The sequence below is a fragment of the Cydia strobilella genome, chromosome 7, assembly GCF_947568885.1.
Source record: "Cydia strobilella chromosome 7, ilCydStro3.1, whole genome shotgun sequence".
NCBI classification, from domain to species: Eukaryota; Metazoa; Arthropoda; class Insecta; order Lepidoptera; family Tortricidae; genus Cydia; species Cydia strobilella.
In genome coordinates this window covers 18107617-18134802 of record NC_086047.1, presented here as the reverse complement: position 1 = coordinate 18134802, position 27186 = coordinate 18107617, and the positions used below count along the sequence as shown (strand labels likewise).

Genomic DNA, 27186 nt, shown 5'->3' with positions numbered 1-27186 from the left:
ACCAAACTTTTGTGCAATAATTAATGTATCACCCAATGCCAATAAAGCTTATGTTAATCCCAGGAATAAATAGAAAGGCAATCACCATGTTTGTACAAAATGTTTACGTATTTTGGTCTAATTTAAATTCGTGCTGGTAATAGCTAGCCATTGGGGGAGAAGGGGGAAGCATATAGGTCAGGTGGGCGAGTTGGACAAAATCAAATTGAAATTTTCTGTGATATAACGATACAGTTTGCATACAGGGAATGATCGCTCTTAGCGCATGACTGGAACTCCGCAATCTCGAAATAATTACCGGAATATCGGACAGATTTTTACGATATTTGAATACCGGAATTATCATGTTAAAGTAGCCTCAAAAACTTCTTATGGGTCGAATAAAAAATAATCCTTTCTTAGTACATACACCTCTGCCACGTTTTTGGCAACATTTACTCTATTTGATTATTGTTTTGTTTCCGCTATCCAAAGGTTATCTGGAAGACATCGTTTTTAGCGATAAGACCGCCTGTTGTCCTCTATCATTAATCTTTAGATTGTCTTTAAGCTGTATGTTCTACTGAGGTGTGTCTCTAAAGAGTATTCTATCTATCCATCTTACTTCTAAATTGTTACAAACTTTTAAGCATATGTGACGTTTTCAATCAAAAGGTACCACATTGTTGCTTACCATAAGGACGAAAATTCCTTGTATCTTTATACGAAAAACCTGTCAGTCTCCTTATGGCAAGCGACAATGTGGTACCTTTTGCTTGAACACGACACATATTGTGTTTTACGCATGTTTTAAACTGCTTACAGACTCGAGCAAAATTTTACCTAACAAAGTTCTTCTAATAACATGAGTCCTAATTAGCATAGGCACAAAACAACACGAAACAAAATTCAAAGTAACTCCGAACAATAACATGAGCGTACAAAATCTCATAAAAGTACAATAACAGACTAAGGAGCTAGCCCTGATAAATAATACATATTACAAATAGAGCAATTTTACTAGTTTTTCTGAACTTATGTACGAAATATCATTTAATATTTACCAGTCGCTTTTCGGTGAAGGAAAACATCGTGAGGAAACCGGGCTAATCCTAACAAGGCCTAGTTCCCCCTCTGGGTTGGAAGGTCAGATGGCAGTCGCTTTCGTAAAAACTAGTGACTACGTCAATTCTTAGGATTAGTTGTCAAGCGGACCCCAGGCTCCCATGAGCCGTGGCAAAATGCCGGGATAACGCGAGGAAGATGATGATGAAGATGATTACAAAGAGAGCAACGAAACCCAGAACCCTAAAACGTACTTATATTATCTTTCAATTTCATTCTCTACCGATGAACAACTTTAGGAAACCGAGGTCAGTTGTGACTGAGGAGAGTTGTGACATCCTCAATTTTGTGGAACCTATTAACTGTTAGCGAGCTCGCAACAGTGCGCGATTGTTAGTAGTAGAGCTAACAAACGCGCGGTATTGCGAGCTCGATAGTAAATAGATTCCACAAAATCGACGATGTCACAACTCACCTCGGTCTCCCCTACTGCCTGATGCCTGGATCCAGTAATAGTTAAGGGTATCATAACAAACTCATTGTCTATAGGTTTGCCAGTCCGCCACTTATCTCAAGTGGTTGTTAAATAAGTACCGCGGTGATTTTCTAATAGGTAAAAGGTAGCTGCTGAGTATTGAGACAAATTAACTAAACTAACTAATGTGGCTCAGCGACCCAAACAGTTTCCTGCCAATTATCGGCTTGAAACTGACGCAGATCCGCTTACACATGGTCTTCCCAGGCGGCCACCAGTCGGTCTTCCCAAATACGCCCTCCTGGCCGATTCTCTCCCATTATTCATAGGTGACCGAACCAGCGAAGTCTGTGGGCTTTAGTTTCGCTGATCATATTGGGTCCGCCCACCAACAATTTGAGACAAAAACAAGTTTAATATACATAGTACATCTTTATTTACTTAATATAGGTAATACAACTTTATGCAGGCAAGCCTTCAACCAGTCCGTAGCTGACCATAAGACCTTCTTAGAAACCGTCTCAGTTAAATTAGTAAACCTATAACTTCGCTGCTCTTTAAATCGTGAACCGTTTTCCGTGGCCAGCTCCCCGTCTATAAGGTTCATGTTTACACGAAGTATATTTTTGTAAATCAAATCCCTATGAAGTGACGCTTCGGTAACTTTGCTAATTATGAAACAAAGTTTGAAACGGAGAATGTTTTTGAATCAGTTGGTTACAGTTCTTTGGTAAGCAATTTGAATTGTGAATTGAAAATATAATTTATACGCGTAAATCTATTTTAAAGAAGATAACCACCACCCGCCCTGCCCTGCGCCCTGCGGCCCTGACCACCGGCAGCTTGCGCCCTGCCTCGCTGCTGGCGGCACCCTAGGTTAGGTTTTTAACACGCTTTTATTAGGTCTATCTGTATGTAAATAACTATGTAATGGAATCTAAGGTTAGGTTAGGCTATTTTAATCATCTTCCCGGTTTCCGATGACGCTGAAAATTTGCTTACGCATGTAAGTCGGGTGACAATGCAATATTATGAACACAGAAGGTGGTCATAGGAACTCTGTGATAAAACAACGCTATGTAATGGAATCTAAGGTAACTAATTTAACCATCTTCCCGTTAAGTTTGTACGCGATTAAGTCCTGTGTTAGTTTTAAAATTATGAGTGAAAATCGTGTGTTTAAATCAGTATATAGATTTTTTTAGTCTTCATTGCTAAAGTTATCTGCGAAAAACCAAACATTTAGCTTATTTCCCTCAGAAATAGTTACCTCAAACTAGCCTTAAATCTCCCATCCTTATCGGAGTTGCACTGACTTGCGAAAACAAAAAGCAAACAGCGAAACGAATCAGAAATGGCTTATCTCTACGTGGACGGACGGACACACAATAAGGCGCGATTAAAAACAGTGCGGCGACTTAATAACGTGAAACTGGGTTAGGTTGCGGACTGGATACGAGCGGTCCGCGGCGGGGTGAGCGGCAATTCAAGGCCATTCATACCAGTTGTTAATCAATGAATGGGTTACATTTTGTCGCTCGCCGCCCCGCGCGCCGCGTGCCGCTTGCGTCCTGTCCGCGGCCTTAGGAAAATGTCCGACTATAGCAGCGAGAAAGCAACTACCGATCGTCTTGGGCTACGCTATATATTCTCGCGCATGAAATTAGCGTATTCTTTATCTGTTAAAGAGGAAAGGGGACGGCGTCAGGTGATAGCATTTCCATACAAACGTAGTCCGCATTGTCTTCTCTGGATATTAACACTAGAAAATATTTTTTTCGCAAATTGCTTCTTACCCCTTCGTTTGACTTTCTTCGATTTTTGTATTATTAGGAGCTTTTAAATATACCAATGGCAAAAATATTAACTTTTATGACTTGGTCATATGTTTTTCTCATTTTAGTAGATATATATTTAGTGGTTTTAAAAACGATTTAAACTGGTTATCCGTAACTCATGTAACTTAAGTTAACGGAGTTGCGCGTGACACGGTATACTACCGGCGAGTTACCCAGACAATACCTTCGCTCGCAAAGAAAACTCGCTCATCTCTTGTCACTTACGGCCCGGCCACGACATCGCGCGGCGGCGGCAGCGGCGAGCGGCGGCCATAGGTGGAAACAAACGGTCCGATCGCTGTGTCTTGTTTCAATCTATGGCCGCCGCTCGCCGCTGCCGCCGCCGCGCGATTCCGTGGCCGGGCCGTTACGCTTATCGCCATAGTCGGATAGCTGCCTTAGAAAGATAGTGGGAAGCTGTTGATCCAAGCCCGGAGCTGGGTTGTATGTTTCGAGAAACTTCTGCTGTGTGAGTTTCAGATGTTTCAGACATTTTTAGACATGAACGCTGTACGCTCAACCGAATTGCGGTGTTTACAAAATGTTGCATTATAGTAAACACCATGGTACCAATAATGAGACGTAAAAAACACTAATCATGTAGAGTAGGTATACAATTGACCATAAACAAGAGTAATAGAGCTGATTAATTTTGACGTTTCACAAATTTCTGTCTGTTTTAAAATCATTAAACACATATTAGTCTAGTCTTTCCTTTGGTAGTATTAAAACCCCAAACAGGTATAAGCATAGTTTTTTAGGGTTCCGTACCCAAAGGGTAAAAACGGGACCCTATTACTAATACTCAGCTGTCCGTCTGTCCGTCTGTCTGTCTGTCACCAGGCTGTATCTCATGAACCGTACTAAAAAGTACAGAACCCTCGGTGCGCGAGTCCGACTCGCAATTGGCCGGTTTTATTTTATTCTTCTCTTACTGACAGACCCATACAAAAAATATTGATTAGAATTTTGATATACATATTTGAACATAATGGATATTGATATAGTCTGGATATGTCCAAATACCTATATCAAAATTCAAATAACGATTTTTTGTGAGGTTCGAAACTCAAACACGAAGCACCTCACTAGTATTCCAGATAACAGACTTGGCGGAATCAGTGGAATCCCGCCTTAATGAAAAAAAGATGAAAGCGGAAGGAAAGGGGTCATTCTGCAAGATTGATTCCGCGAGCTTTGCTACTTTATTAAAGAAATCCGAATCTAACTGTTCCGACTCGGCGTTTGATGACTCAAACGATTGTTACCGTCTGAAACTCTTTTAACCGTTTTCTAGTAACGATGTAGACGTGGATGTAATTTTTTATAGGTATTACTAGCTTGAGTAGCTTGTGCTTATGACTTTGTACGTAGACGTTGTTAAACTGATGTCCGCTACCACAACTTTATCTGCTAGATAGTAACCTAGCAAGTTAGTTAATGGAGTTAGTACCATTATGGAATGTTTCCTGGGATATAGGTTTCTACCTACAGAGCCCTGTCAACTATTAATGAAATAGGTACTAATTTGTAGCTGATAGGTGAAAAATATTACTTACAATATTGTCCCGAAATTTATACCACAGCATCAGCATTCATACTCAGCATTTTCAACCTCTAAACTTACGTACGTATTATATTTACATTATTATAATGATGTAACGCTTTCGTGGCAGCTTTCGGTATGCTGCCACGCGATGCTGGAATAATATTCCTCCGCCAATAAGAAACGCAGCTTCACTTTTTTTTATTTAAAAACAAATTAAAACATCATCTTCTCACGCATCAAACTTCTCACTTCTAGTCGGCTGTGTATCTTTATTTATGTTTTAAAGTTTAAGTTGCATACATTCATCTCTGTTCCCATACTACCTGTTTTTGAAATGATTCTAATTCTATTTTTATTTCGGCCATTTTAATTTTTTTAAACTACCTGCTTCGCATTGTTTTTAGTATGTTTACGTTAGTATTATTTTATTTCTTATTTTATAAGTTTAAAAGTCCACTGAAAATCAGCCCCGTAGCACTAAGTGCTCCGACACATGCTGAGTGGTGTCCTCTTTGGGACAACCAATTGCATAACTATGTCACATGCTTTATCATCTTATTAATTTTAAGATTACGTTGTTTCAAATAAATTATTTTCATTTCATTTCATTGAGTTATTACTACTATAGAGAAGCCATACCAAACAATGAAATTGTCGCATTCGCAATCTGTAACAAGCGACCGAAACGTCGTAAGCGCCGTAAAATTCATGGCGCTTACGCGTTTAGGCCGCGAGATTCACGCTCCGCTTCTGTGGTTTGTTGTCAAAGCAAAAACTCATGGCGCAAAATACTGGTTCTCTGTGCCGGTTCTATACGTAGTATTAATAATTCAATTCGTACTGTCACAAAACCGATTTTTGACAGAACCACATTGTCCGCCCCTAACTTAGGTATGTCTCGTTCTTCTCGTCCATTAGACTGTGCCTTAAGAGTGAAATATCACAACCTTTGTGTTTTTAATGCACACAGTGGGATAACGGGCGCTTAGCTTGGCTTGAAAGGATTCTGGGTTCCTTAGGTCGGCTTAACGACTTGCTGGAATTGTTATTGGCTTCTTTGGGTTCAGAAAATTAAAGGAAAATATTTTCTCTGTATACCCACGGCCACTACTTGTATTGTGTAATAAAATATAAGGTTAAGGTAAACAGTGTAGGCATATGAGAAAATAACAATGAAAATGAGAATAAAAATGTTGTCTAAAATTTTGATACATGCTTTTATCGCTGAAAGTACGTTTCATTCAACAGGTAACTAATACCTCATCGCGACAATTCTAACGACCCAAACACAATTAGGTGGTGTTCCTATGGCACAGAGTTCCTATGGCCACCTCAAGTGGCCATCATCAGATCAGCTCGATGGTACCATAATATTGCATTGTCACCCTACTTACATCTGTATGTAGGTATGTACCTAAGTTTCAGATAAATTAAATAATGAGAAGTGGATCTAATTTAACTGGCAAGATCCCAACATTCATACATACATTGCAAGTTAAATAAAAACTTGTAAGAAATACTTAAATGTAGAAGGAGTTTCATACTACAACACTGCCGTGTCAAACATGCGTACACAATTACACATACGCAACAAACAAATATTATCGGTCCGACAGCTGACGGGGGGCTCGGATGCGGCTGATATTATCGGAAGCGCCTTTCCGGAAGCGCCTTTAAGTTGGAAGGCGCCTTTGAGAAAAACAGGTGCATGAGAGTGCCCGATGGCATCAAATCCGCCTTTTTTGCGTTATCTATCCTTTTCTGGTAAAAATGATTTATTCAGTAAATACAGAAAAAGTCTTACATTTTACTTCCACAATCCGACATTGGATTGAATGTGAAAACGCTCTTAGGCAAATACCTATTTAATACCTACAAAACCAATACATCTCACAATATTATATTGCCAATAAATACAAATTTCTGCGAAGGACCGCTTTAAATGAGGTATTTTGCAATATCAGCATGGAAGCCGACGGCTTTCCATATTGCGGGCAATCGTACCAGTAATCCGCACAAATTGGCCTCTGTGGCCGCATGGTAAAATAGACTGGATACACAGGCCTATTCGAACGTACACTGATACAGAATGATATTGGAATCACACCAGTTAGCTGTCGCGTCTCGCTCGCACTAATACAAGTACGGCCATCTGAGCGAAATGAACAATGATTGACAGCTAACTGTGTTCCGTTTGATGGCGTGCAATGTTCGAATTGGCCTGAAAGTCGGGAAATGCTACATCAATATAGAGTCTATGATATACTACAGTGATTTTGTTATGTTATGTCTGACCACTGAAAGGTGATTGTACACAAATCCACAATAGCTGAGCTCTTGCCGACAACTGAAACTTATCACTGGATTGAGCTACACAAACCCAAAGTCCTCTCCACCGAGCATCACTATTATCCTCGGATCGTCAGAAGCTATCGAAATTAAATAACACCCGAAATATTTCAACAGGGAAGACGGGTACAAATGATCGTCAACTTGGGGACCAGTGATTCAGATGTTGAAACCAAGGGATCCATCTTCGGATCAGCGTGCGGATATTGTTAGTGTTGCGTGTCGTGCCGTGGACAATAAACAGAAACGGGTAGATATATTTATTTGTCTACCCCGAACATTTATATAAACTAATGTCGGGTAGTTTAGTGTTGTTTACGAAAATCTCAATTGAAATTTTGCTGGGACGTCACTCTTCCGTGACCAGAGCTAGTGCAACCTTGTTGAATTGAAACGTCGGAAAAAAGATAATATTTAATCGCGTTAGACCCGGTAATGACATTAATTAATTTAATCATTACATTACTTAAATAAATCAGTAACATAATTGATCCCAAGGCAAGTACTTAGAGCACCTTTTAATATATTTTAAAAGTAAAGTATAGCAGGGGTTATAAACCTTTGGTCCTATTTAATATTAAAATGTATAAAGGAGGGATCATAAACCTTTTGTCCTATTTACCTAAAATCTACTCCGCTTTTTAAATCCGCTCACGTCCCGTACTTGTTTATATTCCTTGTCCGGGACACAGGGGGCCGGTTTTACACATGATTTGTTAGAAGAATTGCCTTTTCTCTCCACATCCGTCAGATGCCCGCTACCTTTTTGTTTAGAGTTTGAACTTTTATCGTGTGTTCTAGGATTTGGAGAATGTAACCAATTTGGTGGTTTGGTGTGATATGGAATTGCCCTACTTAAGAGTAAGCTACTTAAAAACTGTAATAGATGTCATATATTAAAGAAAAAGTGACGAAGCCCTCCAGTGGTGAAGGCCGGATTCGAATCGGCGTCTTTAGCTCCTTATTGAAAATTAATTTACCTACTAACTTACGATAAGAGTGATTTAATATTTAGTTCGAATTTTTTGAAATTGTAATACGAATATGCTAAATTCCTATTCGAATAGAAACGCTAAGATACTTATTAAAATATACAATAATGAGTATTCCAGTAACAGAGACAAAATAGTACATTATTGTTGAGGCTCGGAAGTAGCTACTTGCTGGCTGAGGATCGTTTAAAACGGACGACCTTGGGAGTCCGTTTAATTGAATCCGAAGCCAGCAAGTAGCCTTCCAGCCGAGTCATATATAGTGCTTTTCTCAAAAATGGCGCAATAATAGCAACGCTCTTATGTATATATTTTCACAGAAAAAAGTAAAAAGATTTGCTTTGCCGCCTTTTTATTTTTTTAAATTAAAAATAGAAGTATATTTTTCTGCTGAAAATACGCCAACCTATTTGAGACACCTAAATAGTCGCGGTACCAACATTATAATAATAAGTACTGATCATCTGTTTGGCTGTTTAATGGACCTATGCCTTCATTTGATATGGCCACTTCAACTTTTAAAAAGTTTGGAACTCGACAAATAATGGAATTTATATGCAACATTGCAGTCCCGAAATCGAGACTGCAATGTTTTTAACTTTTTAATTTTTTGACGGACCATAAACTACGCACTTCGCGACCTACCTTTTAACCGGCAACGTCGACTTTGCCGTCCATCTTTGAGAAAAAGTATTAAAGATACCTAATAATAAGAGTTTCATTAGTTTCCGTTATGAAATATAATCAATCACATTAACTGCAGACGAATTTAGAATTAAATTAAATGTTAAAATACCCTGACCCCAGTTGAACTATGAAATGGGCTGGACAAAGAAGAAGAAATATTTTATTTTTATCTAGTTTTTATAGAGGCTTTGAACACTAGGTGAACATGTCAGCCTCATAGAAATAAATGTTAAAATAATATTTTTTATACACTATGAAAGTGTCATAAAGTAATCATTTAATTTTAAACTTTATTTTTTATTAAACGACCTTATGAGACCCTATGATTTACCTCCAGTATTTAGTCTCAACGAACCGCGCCACGACAAATGGCAACGATTTTTCAAGTAATTCTTAGTTGGTTTTCGTTAATCCTTACAAATTGGATGTAGTGGAGTTAGTGGAGCCGATAAGGGGCAAGGAAATTAATGTAGTCGAAACTGTGGAGACAGTAGAGCTATAGGATTAGTGGGTAAGTACTTATATGGGGCATTTTCTATGAAAAGGGACCTTATTGTCGATGGCGCTTACGCCGCACAGCGTCGCGCGGCATTGTATTTATATCGGAGCATCGTTTATAACGGCGTAAGCGCCATCGACAATAAGGTCCCTTTTTATAGAAAATACCACATATTAGATCGCTAAGGATTAGTACGGGTATTATTGTTTACAACGACGGGACTTAATCGCGTAAAATTAAGTTTTAAATTTACCTCCGACGTTTCGAGGACAGCGTTGTCCCGTGGTCTCGGAGAAGACTGGCTACAGTCAGGCGTGTCTCACTCCGCGATTTCGTCGCGTCGCTACAAGTACCTGCCGCCGCCCCAGTTTTGGGGTTTTGCCGTAGTAATTGCCGCGCACCGCTACGGAACGGAGGCGCACGCGCTTGCGCCGCCTTGCGCGTAGTAGACGCGTTTTGTTAGAGAGTGAATCTTCTGTACCTAATACTATTATACTTAGGGTTGCCACCTTTTTTCTATACACATATATTATTTTTGTCAAAATATTGAATAAACATAGTATTTACTGGGAAATTAAAAAAAAGGCACCGATTTGAGGCGAATTAAAAATCCAAGTCGCATACGATGCGATGTCGGTGACATTTGTATACCCCATTCTTGAGTGATGAAAATATAGTATTGTTCGTACTATATTGTTTTTATATAATATATAGTACAAGTGACTAAAATATAGTACGATACTATATATTATAGTATGGGTGACAACCCTAATTATACTATTATTATAATAATATATATTCGACGTATATATATTGACGTCAACATCTATATTCTGGTTTTTTTTATTCCGTAGACTAAAATGACATTTCATGTGGTACTAAGAAATGTCATGTCTATGGACGGGTTTAGAAAGGACGACAATCTCTTATGGTAGAACTATAATTGCAAAAGTGACCAGCTTTCAGCTGTAAATAATAGTTCCTAATCTCTCCGGTGGCGCTAGTTAGGCTCTGGGACACGAGTATAACATGAACCATATAAGGCAACAAATAACCCGACCAAATTACGTAGGTTGTTTTTGGTAGTATTTCGGTGTATGGTGGCGCTGCCTAATTACTGTTTTTTGATGGACACTTTTCATACATAGAGATTTGGCTCCTTTATACCTATATACCTATAGTCTCCATGGTCATGTATTATACATGAAACATCATTTTAGTCTACGGAATAAAAAAACTGACCTTAGGCGCGCGAGTTTTTCGAATTACCAGCACTTGATCTTGTTTATTACGTAGCGTACTACGTAGGAGAACAACACACAATCGCGAAGAGAAGCGATGCGGCGCGGGGTGAATCAATCCTTTGATACCTATAGAAGTGTCCTACGTGGGAAATATCGTTGCGAACGCGAACGCCGTGGGCCCGACGCTTCGCTTCGCGTTCGCGAGTGGTTCGCTTACGTAAGACGCTGCGTTAGCGTCACTGGCACCCACTAACCCGGGGTTCACCGGTTAAACCTTTAACCCAGTGCCAAATTGTACTGGTAACCATAACCATGGTAACTCCAGGTTTAACCGATTAACCCCGGGTTAGTGGGATAGTGCAAAGTGACCCTTACTATCTTTATATCAAACTATTTAAAACTGTTATTTCAACAATACCTAAAGGAAAATACATTATTGACTGGAACAGGTAGAACAGAAGCAGAAATATTTTATTCCTTGGTAATAAAAAACCGGGCGGACTCAATAAAACTTAGTCACATGAAAGATGAAGTATTGAATGTTGTGTGGGGCCTTAAAAGTAGCGATTTATGATTTTGAGTTTCCAAAACGTCCCGCTTGGCGCGCTGTTCAAAATTCCATTCAACCATTGATATAACGCAAACGCGAATCGCTATCGAATGAAGTTTTTAGGGGTTCTGGCCCCAATTTCACATCGGTGACAGGTGCGACAATTGTCACAAAATATGACATATATGTAGAATTATAGCAAAGATAACTCCGTAATAGATGGATATAGTCTAAGGAAAAAACGTGCCTCGAAAATCACGAAAATTTGATTCTCGATCAGATGGCGCCACTAGCGGTGGCCTAATCTAGTATAGAGGGCGTTGACGGTTTCGTTTGTTATTTATAATTTTAACGCATATCCGTTAAAAAACATGGGTCAAAATCATATAAAAATAATTAATGCAAATAAAAAAATCATTTATCAATATTTAAATACATTTTAACGTATTTTTATAAATCTTCATTTTTAAATTAATTTTTAACAAGCAGAAACATCTGCGATCGATGCTATCATTCCTTCTAAATTTTTAGTTTTAACCCTTAAATGCATAATTTACTATGACAGTACCGCTCTATCTAATTATATCCTCTTATAGTCTAGAATTATTATTACCTAGTCACCTGTCGCTTGACAATTCTCGCTCGACATATGTCACTGATAATTGTAGCCGTGGTGAAATAGCCCTGGAGCTGGAGCATTCTAGAAAAGTGTCGTGTAGGTGACGCTATTTTTTTACAAGCTTTTAAATATTTAACTTTCAATGTAAGGGGCCCACTGACTATCAGTACGCCGGACGATATCGGCCTATCAGTTGTTCGGAACTGTCAAATTATTGTTCTAACTGACAGGACGATATCGTCCGGCGAACTGATAGTCAGTGGGCCCCTTAAGTATGTCTATGTTTGTACGGGTTAAATCTTGCAAGTAAAATTTGACCCACTTCCCGACTTCCGATGAAGCTGAAAATTTGCATACATATGTATTAATTATGTAAGTCGGGTGACAATGCAATTTATTTTTATTTATTATTAACAATATATTTACCCGGCATTACAGACAAGCCAATACACCGAGAAATTAAACATTGCAGAAACACATGAATGAACTATATATAAGAGACAATTAATGTAAGTGACATTAAACATAAGTGCTGGACAGCCTGTCATCCATCAACTCGCAGAACTTTAAACATTCACGGCACACAGACGCCCATCTCCAAGCAAACAAGTCACATTCAGGTGCCGATGTCAGGAGCGCATTGAGCAGCGTCAGCGCACGATAGAGCGGCGAATTCCTATGCGACACCGTGCGCGCCGCCGGCACTGCCAGCAGTGGACGCGCTCGCGGTCTCAAAGGGATTTTTGGCAAGTCCGGGACATACAGCCGTAAAACTCGAGCCACAAGCTCCGGGCAGTCGGACTCACCACGCAGTATGCGACAAGCGGTGGTCAGCAATATTATGGTACCATCGAGCTGATCTGATGATGGGAACAGGAGGTGGGTGAAATTCACTGCCATCTGTCGACACACTTTAAAACTAAAAATTAAGATTTATAAAAATACGATAAAATGTATTTAAATATGGATAAATGATTTTTTTTATTTGCATTAATTATTTTTATGATTTCGACCCATGTTCTTTCATTGATATGCGTTAAAATTGTTAAATAACAAACGAAACCGTCAACGCCATCTATACGACAGTAGGCCAAAGCTAGTAGCGCCCTCTGAACGAGAATCAAATTTTCTTGATTTTCGAGGCACGTTTTTTTCTTAGACTGTATCCATCTATTACGGAGTTATATCTATCTTTGGTATTTAGTCACATATGGAAAGAAAAGTACAGTCCGCGATAAAAGCTTGTATCAAAAATGAAATTTTTGCCATATACTTCTGTTAAAGCTAACAACATGGTATCTGGCATGATAACGTTTGTTAACTTTGCATTTAATTCAACGTTATATAATAGGTTATAAAGGAAGCTGTCATACGCGTCCCGTCCTCGACATAGACCTTTTTGAGGAATGCCCTACTGTCAAGAACTTTGGAGTGATTAATTAATGTGTTGGTTTGATGAAGAGGTTTATATAAACTAACTTTTATCTCATTTACAACCCGCGAATTTATTTTGTCGGTGAATAAAGGTAACAAAATAAATCCGCGATAGACCCGATTGTAAATGTGATTTAATATGTGTTCAAAACGCGAAAGTTTTAAATGTTATAACTTTTATCTGTCCCTGACGTTAGCAGGCGTGGCTCACTCCGCGATTTCGTCGCGTCGCTACAAGTACATGCGGCCCCACACATTTTGGTGCCTAGCCATAGTAAGTAATTGCCGCGCACCGCTACGGAATCGTGATAGCTAGACAATTGAAATTTTCACAGACAATGTATTTCCGTTGCCGCTATAACAACAAATACTATAAAGTACGGAATTCTCGGTGGGCGAGTCCGTTTTTAGTAATCTATACTCTTATCAGTCGTCATTTTCTCAAATTTATCATGACGATTTTCCTACATGATGGTATTCCTCTAATTTTAAAATTTCACTTACTGTTAGCTAAACATTTTTGAAACACAGCGTTTTCAAATTTTCAAATATAAAAACTTCTCGCTAAATTTAATGTTAAACACCGCACTTTCGTGGCCACACATTAAGACGTATCGGAATTCAGAGTTAGTTTCCGTCCTGTGTCCGAGCGTGTGTACATAATATATGGAAATTTTAGATCTAGCGCCAGACAAAGTGAGATTCACCTTTTTCGCAAAGTTTTGAACCGAGTTTATTTATTTAATGGAAGTTTTATAGGTACAGCCAGCATTAAAAGTAACGGATCTAACCGTTATTTAATAATAACAAATATATCTGTCTGTATAGAACAATTAGGGCGTTCATTTCGCTCTGACTTGTCCGTACATGTCCGCAAAAATCATATCAAATGTATTAGTGAGAGCCAGACGCCCGCGCGAATGACAGCTTGCTGATATGATTCCAATATGATTCAAAATCGGTTTGATGTCTGTTGCATGTATGAATTGGTTCGAATTGTGTGAGAACGCGAACTGTAGAGGGGCGTTTTCTGAAATAATTATTGGAAACCCGATTCTCACATATCCTGGTGTTTTTGGGTTCTTTTAACTCAGAATCACTAGCATATTCAATCCTGATGATAAAAAAATGTCCCAAAATTTTGAATGAAAATAGTTCATTCCACTACGTCACGCACATACAAGTGAAAAAAAAAATTCACCCATAAACGTGACGTAATGGAATGGACATTTTAGGACATCTTTTTATAATGGCAGGATGGTCGAGAATGCTGTCGATTCTGAGTAGAATGAGCCCAAGAATGTCCAGATTTGAAAGAATCAGGTTTTCAATATATGGAAACGAACAATTCCAACAATCAAAATTAACAATAAGATCAGCGACGACATTAAATTACAGACGTCAGAAACGCTATTTAATAAGCAGTTGAAGGATTTTTTAATAAAAAGTGCTATTATAAACTAAATGATTTTTTCGATGACATTATGGACATATAATATGACTCAATATTTAATGTTTAATTTTTAAATTTTAATTTTTGATGTTTCAATTTTTAATGTTTAATTTTAATTTTTGTTTTTAATTTTTAATTTAAGTTTTATTAACATAATTTATTGATAATTGACGTTAACCGTAATAATTTTTTCAGCATGAATATTTAATTTTAATTAATTAATTAAAAATTATAGTTATATAATGTATAATTACCTATTTTGGCATGCTTTTAAATACATTTATTTACATACAAGATATATACAGTGGTACTACGTAAACGAAATTAATAACTAGCTTAAATCTAAAATAGGCCCTTGAGGCATTGTACCAAGGATGCTGGCGGCATTTCCCCGCTGTATCGCAATGCTGATACGTTGTGCGAGAAAGCCGCCAGCTCTTCGGTCACCAGTTACGTCAACCAGACGCTTCGCGATTTCTGCAAACAACTTATGCGCGCTGGGACCCCATGGACCTAGAGTTTCAACTCCAAATGGAACGAAATGATACTCTCTACCGAAGAATTAATTAATTAAGATATTGATAATCATTGTACATACAAACAATGTCTAGATTTAAGTATATGCCGTGCCCTACCACGGCCCATGTGAGACCAATTATTATGTAACACCTGTGTACCTACCATGGATGCAATAAATATATGAGTATGAGTATGAATATTTATTTCGAAAACGAAACGATCTTTTTCTTTTACTCCAATGAAGGCGTAATAAGAGTGACAGAGAAAGATGCCCGCAATTTGCGACCTTCGATTTTTGCGGTTATAGCCCTGTACCCCTGAGTGTAAATTTCATTTGATAGCGTGACGTGCGTGACGTGACGTTTGCGTTTGTGTTAAGTCAATTTGTATGGGATTATGAGCAGCGCGCCAAGCGGGACGCTGTGGAAACTTAAAACCCCATCACGCTATCGAATAAAATTTATACTAAAGGTTCAGATGAAAGAAAAACAGTTATTTACGATACAAGTGCGGAAAAGAGGAAATTCGAAACGAGTGGCGATAAATTAAAACACGACCGCAGGGTTGCGAATTACCTATTCGCACGTGTATCGTACAACGTTTTACAGTACATATGGCCCTTTAAACTTTCGACATATGCACGAAAAGTGCTATTTGACGCACTAGTGCGAGAAAGTAGAACCATATGTACTGTAAACTCGTTTACTGTTAGGTAAACGGACATTATAAATGAAAACATTGCTTCACAATTTCTCCAAGAATTTGTTTGTCCGAGTCCGAACCTTGTAGTTCAAATATGCTCGGTTTAATTTGAGGCAATCATTTTGCTGTTTGTTAACAGCGGGTACATACCTAAATATAAAGGAATGTTTACAGTTCTCGGGCTAAAATCTATTTCTCATATTTAATTTATTATTCCAAGTCTTGATTTTATCTGGAACCCTTTTCTGTGGGATAAAAAATAATGGTTTTCATTTCTAACAATAAAGAAAAAAAATACAATAAAAAAGCACATCAAATTACAAGTGCACAATTGGGTATCTGCAAAGATAGATATACTCGTAACTCCGTAATAGATGGATACAGTCTAAGGAAAAACGTGCCTCGAAAATCAAGAAAATTTGATTCTCGATCAGAGGGCGCTACTAGCTTTGGCCTACTGTCGTATAGATGGCGTTGACGGTTTCGTTTGTTATTTAACAATTTTAACGCATATCAGTGAAAGAACATGGGTCGAAATCATAAAAATAATTAATGCAAATAAAAAAAATCATTTATCCATATTTAAATACATTTTATCGTATTTTTATAAATCTTCAGTTTTAGTTTTAAAGTGTGTCGACAGATGGCAGTGAATTTACTGGCGTTACAAAATTTACTATGACAGTACCGCTCTAGTATAAGTTACTCTATGGTATCTGTAAAGTTTTTATCAAAGAACCTCTTTTCTAGTGTCCACCGGTTGTTGACAATTCCTCCGTTCTCATTTAAGGAGTGTCTTTTCTATGGCTTATTTTTCTATAACAACCATACAAAAATAAGCCCTTTTGGAGACACTTCATTTGTTTATGTGTCCAGTTCAGTGAGCGGCACATCAAAGGGTCAGCAGACGATTTTCATTATGTCTGTCCCTTCGGGTCAGGGCACTTTATAAATATTAAATACCAGCTTTTGCCCGCGACTTCGTCTGCGTGGACTCAGTAACAGCAGCTAAAGTAAGTATAGCGCCTGGAAAAATTCTCATAGCAATCATTCAATTTGAGCGTATTATGCACACAAATTAGCAGGCACTTAATTCATTTTCTCAATTCCACCCTGCTTTTTACTTTCTTAAGGGATGATTTTCAGGATAAAAACTGTCCTATGTCCTTCTCAGGGACTCAACCTATCTCTATGCCAAATTTCACCTGAATAGATTCAGCGGTTTAAGCGTGAAGAGGGAACACACAGACAGGAAGACAGACATACAGAAAGATAGATATAACTCCGTATAAGTTACTCTATGGCATTTATAATATTAGTATGGACTAGCTTTTTTTTGTACGTCTGCGTGGAATTACCAATTTTATAGGTACCTTTCGATAGTTCAACCGCGTCACAGCTAGCGGACGCCCTAAGATTGTCTCCAAACATTTATTATTAAAAGTTAGTTGAAAAGCCCTCTTGTCCTCAGCAGTGCTGAAGCATAAAATGCAATTATCCATAGACATAATCAACTTTATAGATCCATCAACCATTAATGCGTTTTATTACGTAATTTAATAAATATCTTGATCGTAATGGATCGTATCGTAGTGACAATTGACCCCCATCGTCGCAGTTGATTGGCTGATTGATTGGCGTGGTGTAATTAACGTAGGTTGGGCAATTGACGGAATACGAATGGATTAATGAGGTTAGGATTTCGAAAAACCGGCCAAGTGCGAGTCGGACTCGCGCACGAAGGGTTTCGTACCATTACGCAAAAAACGGCAAAATAAATCACGTTTGTTGTATGGGAGCCCCAGTTAAATATTTATTTTAATCTGTTTTTAGTATTTGTTGTTATAGCGGCAACAGAAATAGATCATCTGTGAAAATTTCAACTGTCTAGCTATCACTGTTCATGAGACGGACAGACAGACAGACAGACAGATAGACAAACAGACAGCGGAGTCTTAGTAATAGGGTGCCTTTGGGTACGGAACTCTAAAATGTACAGAATAGGGGACTTTAATACGTTGACAATAATTTTATATGAATAACTATATAGATAAATTATATATTAACATAAGGAGGAGGGGTTTCTGGTAATTCAAAAAACTTAAACGTTAAACACACAGATCCAAGTCAAATTTTTAAGTACGAACAGTTTTTTTCGTCAGCCACATCTGCCAGACAGATCTGACTGACAAAAATAGCCCTACAATAATTCTGGAGCCAGGTATGTCCTTAAACTATGTCCAAAAGAGAGGTATGGGCACTGTGAATGTCATCTCGCTTTGTGTGGTAGGGCACAGCACAGCGGATGTCATTCCATATTTAAAGCAGAGCCCACCTGGCGAAGCCCCCTGGCCCTTACAGAAAATCGCAGCCAAATAACATTAGACCCTACTCTTAGTGTCGTGTTCCTGCCGGTGAGTAAGGTTGCCAGAGCTCAACGAGGGTGCGGAGTGTTAGGGTCAGCAACGCGCATGTAATACCTCTGGAGTTGCAGGCGTCCATAGGCTACGGAGACTGCTTACCATCTGGCGGGCCGTATGCTTGTATCACAGGGCGGAAACGCTATACATCAAAAATCACTTGCGTGTCTATGTGTGAACGGCACGTCTGTACATGATAGTGTGAGTAAAAATAGTACTCAGCGGCCGGCAAACGGCCGTCAATCTGCTGTCGCGGGGCGAGGTAATTCGAGTCGGGGCGGGGCGGTGCGTGGCCGTTCTGTATGATAATACTATTACTTATTCTGTGCTTGTATACCACCGGCGCAAATAAAAATCCCATACCTAACCCAATATAGCTCACAAATGCAGAATCATCTTGTACTTTAATTACATCTGAAACACAATCGAACCGCAAACTGATTCCAAGAACCCCAATTTTGTTTCAAGACAAAGCAGTTCTGAGAAATAAAAAAAGCGTCACGTGCAAACTGGGGACATTAATGTTCTGTCCTTTTCTGGCATTGGGCAATTACATGTTTCCCTTTCATGTCCTTCCAAAGATTCCGGGCCGTTCGCGAAGTTTCGAGAAAGTTTTCCTTTTTGCTGTAATCGTGAGCGAGTGGTGTGGGAATTTCGCTGTAATAAGTGAATATCCAAGTTAAAACCCCAAAAAAATGTACCAAGATCGATGGTTGATGATATTTATTAGAATAGTATAGAATAAAATTTCATTTAATCAAATCTACATTAGTGTTTATTCTCTTTAATCTCCAAAATTAGTGAATAGATTTCAATTATTATCGTTTTTTAGGGTTCCGTACCCAAAGGGTAAAAACGGGACACTATTACTAAGACTCCGCTGTCCGTCTAGCCGTCTGTCCGTCTGTCCGTCTGTCTGACACCAGGCTGTATCTCATGAACCGTGATAGCTAGACAGTTGAAATTTTCACAGATGATGTATTTATGTTGCCGCTATAACAACGAATACTAAAAAGTACGGAACCCTCGGTGCGCGAGTCCGACTCGCACTTGGCCGGTTTTTTTTAATTTGAAACGGTAATCTAAATACGCTTAATAATGCAGGTTTTTAAAGTAACGTTCATATACTTTTATAGTCTCTTAAATACACACATATATATATAGGTATATGTCAGTGTATCCAGGGGCCCATTTCTCGACCGGTATTAGTCTAATATTACTAGTGTGTTGTCATGGCAACCCATACGATTTGACAGTTCGTGAACTAATAATATTAGTCTAATATCGTTCGAGAAATGGGCCCCAGGTGAGTTTTTTAATTTTAAATATGGAAGGACGCTTTAACTAGTTAGTATGTTTGAAATAATTATGTTGTTAGTATTATCAAAGATAGATATAACTCCCTAATAGATGGATACAGTCTAAGGAAAAAACGTGCCTCGAAAATCACGAAAATTTGATTCTCGATCAGATGGCGCCACTAGTTTTGGCCTACTCTCATATAGAGGGCGTTGACTGTTTCGTTTGTTATTTATAATTTTAACGCATACCAGTGAAAGAACATGGGTCAAAATCATATAAAAATAATTAATGGAAATAAAAAAATCATTTATCCATATTTAAATACATTTTAACGTATTTTTATAAATCTTCATTTTTAGTTTTAAAGTATGTCGATAGATGGCAGTGAATTTACAGTGGTTACAAAATTTACTATGACAGTACCGCTGTATCTTATTATATCCTCATTGGTATTATGTTGTTAATGTGTTTTTTTAAACCATGACGAATATTCCAAAACAAACATTAGAATTATTTCTAAGATCATAGGGAATTTTATATTGCTAACCTATTTTCCCGGGAGAAAGCACATTCCTAATCGTAAGCATCTTTGGCTATCTTACTAATAAGGTAATTTGTTTAATACAAAATAAAGATTACTTATGTCCTTTTGTACTATAATTTGCCGTTATTTAGATTGTTGATTCCACTAATTTGGAAGCATTAAAGCCACCATTATGTAAATACTTGGGAGATATTAATGAAATGGTAATACGGATGGGAACAATGATTAAAGACGTATGCTAATGACTTTGTCAAAGAATACTTGTTAAAGTATTGGTGATTATTCAAGTATTATGGAGTTCATAATGCAATATAAGACAATTTCAGTGTTTATAATTTCGAAATAATTAATAGGTATTGTACTTGAGTACTAGAGCCCCTTTTTAAGTCAGAATCTATTAACGTTTCAAAGTGAAACAATAGGCACAGAATAACTAATAGTACTACCGTACAGAAAATTTTCGAACAAATTGCCAAAAACACTGCCAATGATTAATGCAGTATGCTTCTTTTTATTGTCGATTATTGGAAATAACTTTTGTTTGAGACATTTTTTTATCTTTTGTTCTAATTAAAAAAAACCGGCCAAGTGCGAGTCGGACTCGCACACCGAGGGTTACGAGGGCACCCAGGGGGGGAGAGGGGGAGGGGGGGGGAGGGGGGGAGGGGGGTATTTTTTAGTATTTGTTGTTATAGCGGCAACATCAGAAATACATCATCTGTGAAAATTTCAACTGTCTAGCTATCACGGTTCATGAGATACAGCCTGGTGACAGACAGATGGACAGCGGAGTCTTAGTAATAGGGTCCCGTTTTTACCCTTTGGGTACGGAATCCTAAAAAAATAACGTTAGAGCATTCCTGAGAAGTAGCCCTACGTGGTATAGGGATGATGACACAATATGTTAAATTTTGTAACAAAATCTAGTAAAATAGATAGCAAATGAGCAATTTATCACAATAATGTGGATATTAAAATAATATATGTAAATAATACAAAAATACAGCACCTGAGTTTCAAAATTTGAGTTTTTTTTTAACTTCCAAAAAGTAAAAAGGAAAAACAAAACTGAACGATTGATACCATTAATGAAAATTTCTCATCAATGCAGGGTTTGTCCATTGGCTAAAGACACACTGTATAAAAAGTTAAATATAATGTGACACCCAACCCTTAAAATAAAGCTGGGACTTTACAATACCAATCTAAGTCCAAGTCCAAACGGAAACGGCCGAGATATTATCACGGCAGCCCTTAACGTTATTAGGGTCGCGCATTCACGTTATGGGATGACGAGATTCTCTCGTTTGTCGCCATTATGGCGACATCGCTCAGTGGTGACGGAATACAAAATTTGGTTTCGTATTGGGAACAGGTGCTTGATTAATTGAATCAGTTAATTTGTCGTTACCTTAGGCTTAGTTTTATTTTAAACTAGCTTTTGCCCGCGACTTCGTCTGCGTGGACTTAGTAACCGCAGCTAGAGTAAGAATAGCGCCTGGAGAAAATCCCATAGCAATCTAAATTTGAGCATATTATGCACACAAATTAGCAGGCACTTTGTTAATTATCTCAATTCCACCCCGCTTTTTACTTTCTTAAGGGATGATTTTCGGGATAAAAACTATCCTATGTCCTTCTCAGGGACTCAACCTATCTCTATGCCAAATTTCATCTAAATCGGTTCAGCGGTTTAAGCGTGAAGAGGGAACACACAGACAGACAGACAGACAGACTTTCGCATTTATAATATTAGTATGGATATGGATTTACCCCAAAGCTTGAATTCTGTTTATTGAATTGCTATAAAATGATAGTGTCACTTTTGCTTGTGGGTCGATTTTAATTAATTTTTCAACACACTTGCTCGTAACATGCAAGTTGTTGAACCACTTTTAGGCTCATAATTAGTGATGTACCGACTATTGATTTGGCCGACTAGCCGACTAATCGGCGCTCGGATGGCCGATTAGTCGGCCGACTAGTCGGCTAGTCGGCCAAATCCATAAATAATTTTCTCTCTTCAAAGTTTGCATTCGGATAGTCACTGCAGCAGCTTTGTCTAAGTTCGGATGCTTTGAAACACATTTATTTTGCTCCTTGCGTCGCTTTAGCTTTTTGCGCGCTATTTTTGTACATTTGTTTTAATAAATGAAATGCACAATAGTGTAATTTGCTTAACTGTGCTCAAAAATTTATTAATTTGAGTAAACTGGGTATTAAACATTTGATCAATATTTGCTGTTTATTTCGTTTATTTGCTATTTTTCTGTACCTAATAAGTGGCCGACTAATCGGCCATTTTGGCCGACTAGTCGCCGACTAATCGCCGACTACAAATGTGGCCGGATAGTCGGCTTTCCCGACTAGTCGGTACATCCCTACTCATAATCCTAAATATTAAACACGCGTGATTTTTCATTATAGAACTTGTTAGGTAATGAATGATTATCCGACTGGCTTAAGAAGGTAACTGATTGCTAATAATTATGTATGGTAACGGAGCATTTCCTCCGTGTGTGTGAAATGCTCTCATTTCGGAAGCGGTGTGCGTCGTCTTCCGATGCTTATAGAGTATAGATCGGCAGTTGTTATAGATTGTTAGTTGTTATTGGACTATTCGTTCAGCGTTTTGGGTTATTACTTATCGTTATCTTCGATATCGCCGTGAATTTACTACTTTTTCACTTTCATGTTTCATGGGGAATATTTGTAAAACTGGTCGCTAAAGTGAAGGGATAAATAAATGATTTTTGTAAACTGAAATAAATATCATATACGAAGGAAAAAATGACCAAAGCCGAGCCGAGCTGTTCAGGCACCTGTCCGGTAAACGGGGTACGCTGGTTCGATTCCAGCTCTGGACACTGGAGGCTTTGGTCATTTTTTCCTTCGTATATGATATTTATTTCAGTTTATAGTTTAAACAGTAGTGTGTCTACTTGAAAAACCACAAATTAAAATATTTTCATAGAAAATAATTTAATTTGTTCTTAGAGATGATTTTTGTAGCTTAATTTTATGAATGTAAGCGTAATCTGAAATCATTCTGTGCCCCTTTTTGTGTTTAGGTATTTTTGACTGAGCGTTAGCGAAGGTCGCCGTTCAGCTTGGGCAAAAATGCTTTCGTATGCCCGAATGTTCTCTCCTCGTAAGTTATACGCGATTAAGTCCCGTGTTCGTTTTAAAATTATGAGTGAAAATCGTGTTATTTAAAACAATATATATGCCAAAGGACATTTTTTTTATCTCTTGATTACTAGCTAACTATATTTATTCGTCAGATCCCCATTTTATTAATATCTGACAATTTCTCAAGAATCTTAATTACTCTCAAAATCCTCATTTGTCTCAGAAATTAAGTCGCAAATATTTCACCCCGTATTAACCCTTGGAACGAATTACCTTAATTAATAATCATCATCAAAATTTGGCACATCTGTAGGTAACGTATTGGATTAAATTTCGATGAGTGATGTTTAAAGTTTAATGAGTTGGTGAAGGGATAATGCAATTAATTCAGTTAATTCACCTCTTATATATATTATATTGTCGGATACGTCATTACCAAACTTAAATGGAGCTGGGCGGGACATGTTGCCAGACATAGTGATGGCAGGTGGGCCAAAATGTTAACGGAATGGTGGCCGCTTTCAGACGAAAGGAGTGCCTGGCGTCCGTTGGCTCGTTGGGTGGACGACATTCGGAAGACTGCGGGTCACTTCTGGATGAGATTGGCTCAGGACCGGGATAAGTGGCGTACGCGAGGAGAGGCCTATGCTCAGCAGTGGGCGATAAAAGGCTGATATGATGTGATATATTATATTGGGGGTTGCGTGGATTTTTTAGTTGATTACTTTTTAATATCGGGTGGAGCAGAACCAAAATAAAATCCACAGTGGGAAACCGCGTATCTGAGTGTACTAGACAGTCTGCCAACAGGGAGAGATGGCGGGAGATCGTGCTAAGAGCTGTGTCCGCCTTTACTACCGATGCGGACGCCTCAATGTGACCACGACCACTCTGTTAAGACTCAAGAGCGATACGACAGAGAAGAGGAACAGAACGTAGGACTTTTATGCAAACAGGGAATTGTTTAAGCTATGTAAATTTTACGAATATTACATAAACTATCATTGAGATTTTTTATGTGGATGAAGTCAAACAGGACGCATTTCTCAACCGATTACCCTATTGTAAAATTTTCTGAGCAGGTTCAATAATTAAATAGTTATTTATCAATTAATTATTTTCTTTAAAAAATGCTTAAGTGTCATATTTGCAACACTTTATTAATAGCTTCACGCAGCGATCGTACAATGCCCTGCGCGTGCAATATAATAATGCGTTTAGGATACTGATGGGTCTGCCTCGGCACTGCAGTGCGTCGGGGATGTTCGCTGATGCCCGTACGGATGACTTTTACGCTATTATACGTAAAAGAGCGGCATCCCTATTGCATAGATTGCAGGGTAGCACCAACGGTCTCCTAAACGCATTTGTCGTCAGAGTGGACTGCCCACTGATGCGGCGTTGGAACCAATTACATGAGCCCAGCGCATCATCGAAATAATTAGTTTTTTTAGGTATTTATTGTTTTACTACATAGTGTACAGACTAACATAGATATAGGTAGCATATTATATTTTTTGTACTGACTTTGGGTTCTGTTATGTGCCTGAAATAAATATTTTCAATTTCAATTTCAATTTCAATTAATATAAAATGTTACTTTTCCTTATTATAATTACACGCCAGCTTGCGACCCCCCCGAGTAATCGGCTGCTGTATTTTGTGGGGCCTGCAACTCCAGAGGTGTTGCATGCGCGTTGCCAATCTTTTAAAAACCTATACTATAGGTATAACAATAGGTGTGCATGCATATTTTTTAATATTTTTTTTAATTTGAGAACAAAGATTCTAAAACCTGATTTGAAAACTTTTAAAAATGGCGGGTTCCTGGGGACTAGGTTTACAGCTTACAGATCCACTAGTTATAAATAAGTAAGTATGTAAGTTCTTAAATCCCGTCCCTCCCGTACTTAATAACAAGAATGCTATATTTATCACAGGCCGTCCCCCTGGCACTGTCGCTCAAGGATGATTAAATTATAATTACTATAACGTAGAACACTCTTAGCTGACCCGATGTGAACCCCTATGGCTTTAGAAAAAGCTTAACGAATTATCAGTTAACAGTAGATATTTACATTAGGGGCAGCAGCGGAATGAGTAATTTCCTTTGAAGTATAGATAATATATAATTAAATTTTCAAACGGGACTTTCGCGTATTTGAGTTTTAACATTTACCTCCGACGTTTCAAGGACGGCGTTGTCCCCGTGGTCTCGGAGAAGACTCGCAATGTGTAGAAATCGTGAAAGTTTAAATCAGTGTAATACATAATAAAACCCAAAGATAGATATAACTCCGTAATAGATGGATACAGTCTAAGGAAAAAACGTGCCTCGAAAATCACGAAAATTTGATTCTCGATCAGAGGGCGCCACTAGTTTTGGCCTACACTCGTATAGAGGGCGTTGACGGTTTCGTATGTTATTTATAATTTTAACGCATATCAGTGAAAGAACAGGGTCAAAATCACAAAAATAATTAATGCAAATAAAAAAAATCATTTATCCATATTTAAATATATTTTATATTTTTATAAATACTTATTTTTAGTTTTAAAGTGTGTCGACAGATGGCAGTGAATTTACTGGGGTTACAAAATTTACTATGACAGTACCGCTCTAGTATAAGTTACTCTATGATAAAACCTGACCAGGAATATATGATCACGCGCTATATTGTGGAATTTCACTGGAACTAATTTTTTCATACTATACTGAACTGTCACCCTATACATGAGAATGAACAGCGCCCTCTTGACAATGATCATATATTACTGGTCAGGCTTTACATCAGTTTTCTTATCAAAACGTCAAGTAGTAGATTTATCAGTACCGCTACTTGACACTAGATGTCGCGACGAACGAAAAGTCTAATGATCAACAATTTTCAGCTAATATTATAACAGGATTAACAGGAACTTGTAAATTGTTGATTTTTACATCATCTGTGTAAATTTCAACTGTCTAGCTATCACGGTTCATGAGATACAGCCTGGTGACAGTCAGGCGGACAGATAGCGGAGTCTTAGTAATAGGGTCCCGTTTTTTCCTTTTGGGTACGGAACCCTAAAAAATTCAGAGCCAGTAGAAGTTTTACACATAAATTGGTTATTACACCTACCTAAAAAATGAGGAGTACATTATTACGACGAATTGGTACTAATAATAATACAATATAATTATCGTTATTTAAAAATGTTTCTCATTCTCACGATTTCGGTAGTGATCAAAGTTAACCAAAACCACGCATGTGTCTTTACCCCGTTGCGTCAAGAAATTAAAAAGTGAATATGTCAAAATTAATGCGCTGACAGATGTGGGTTCCCGGGGGTGGCTAATGATAATAATAAGCTTGTTATTCTACAGGGGCTCAACAAAGTACGTGTAACTAATTTAGATTTATTTAAAATTTGTTTTCACATCACCAATTCGAAAAACATTATTTTTTAGCTTAAATAATATTTTTAAACCTCATAATTACCTCATAGGTGATGTGAAAAGCAATATGTGTCACATGTTAGCAAAATTATTTCCATCTTCACGCTCACGATTCTAATTTAGAATCCCACGTTACTCTCGGGATTCTATTATAGAATCCTTCCCTTCGTTTAGGATTCAATGTACGTCCTCGCCGTAAATATGTCATTTTACTCCCTTGTAACACAATCTACTATTATTTTTAATTTGCTATAGTTTATCGTTTTAGCCCAGTAAAGATACGGCCACGCAGAACAATAAATTATAACAGCCAGATTTTTTAAATATAAAAGATAATAGGTATTTATAGATAATAGGAGGGAAGGAAGGAAGGATACCCGGAAGTTGGAGAAAAA

General features: G+C 37.9%; 2 long non-coding RNA genes across 2 annotated transcripts in view; both read left to right on the top strand.

Moving 5' to 3' along the window:
* The window catches only part of LOC134742690 (uncharacterized), a 272093-nt gene that overhangs the window by 52139 nt on the left and 192768 nt on the right, over positions 1-27186 (top strand). The window lies entirely within an intron of this gene.
* The window catches only part of LOC134742691 (uncharacterized), a 132675-nt gene continuing 123650 nt past the window's right edge, over positions 18162-27186 (top strand). The window contains exon 1 of the long non-coding RNA XR_010127955.1: positions 18162-18406. This is a non-coding gene — a long non-coding RNA (uncharacterized LOC134742691). The remainder of the gene's footprint in view (positions 18407-27186) is intronic.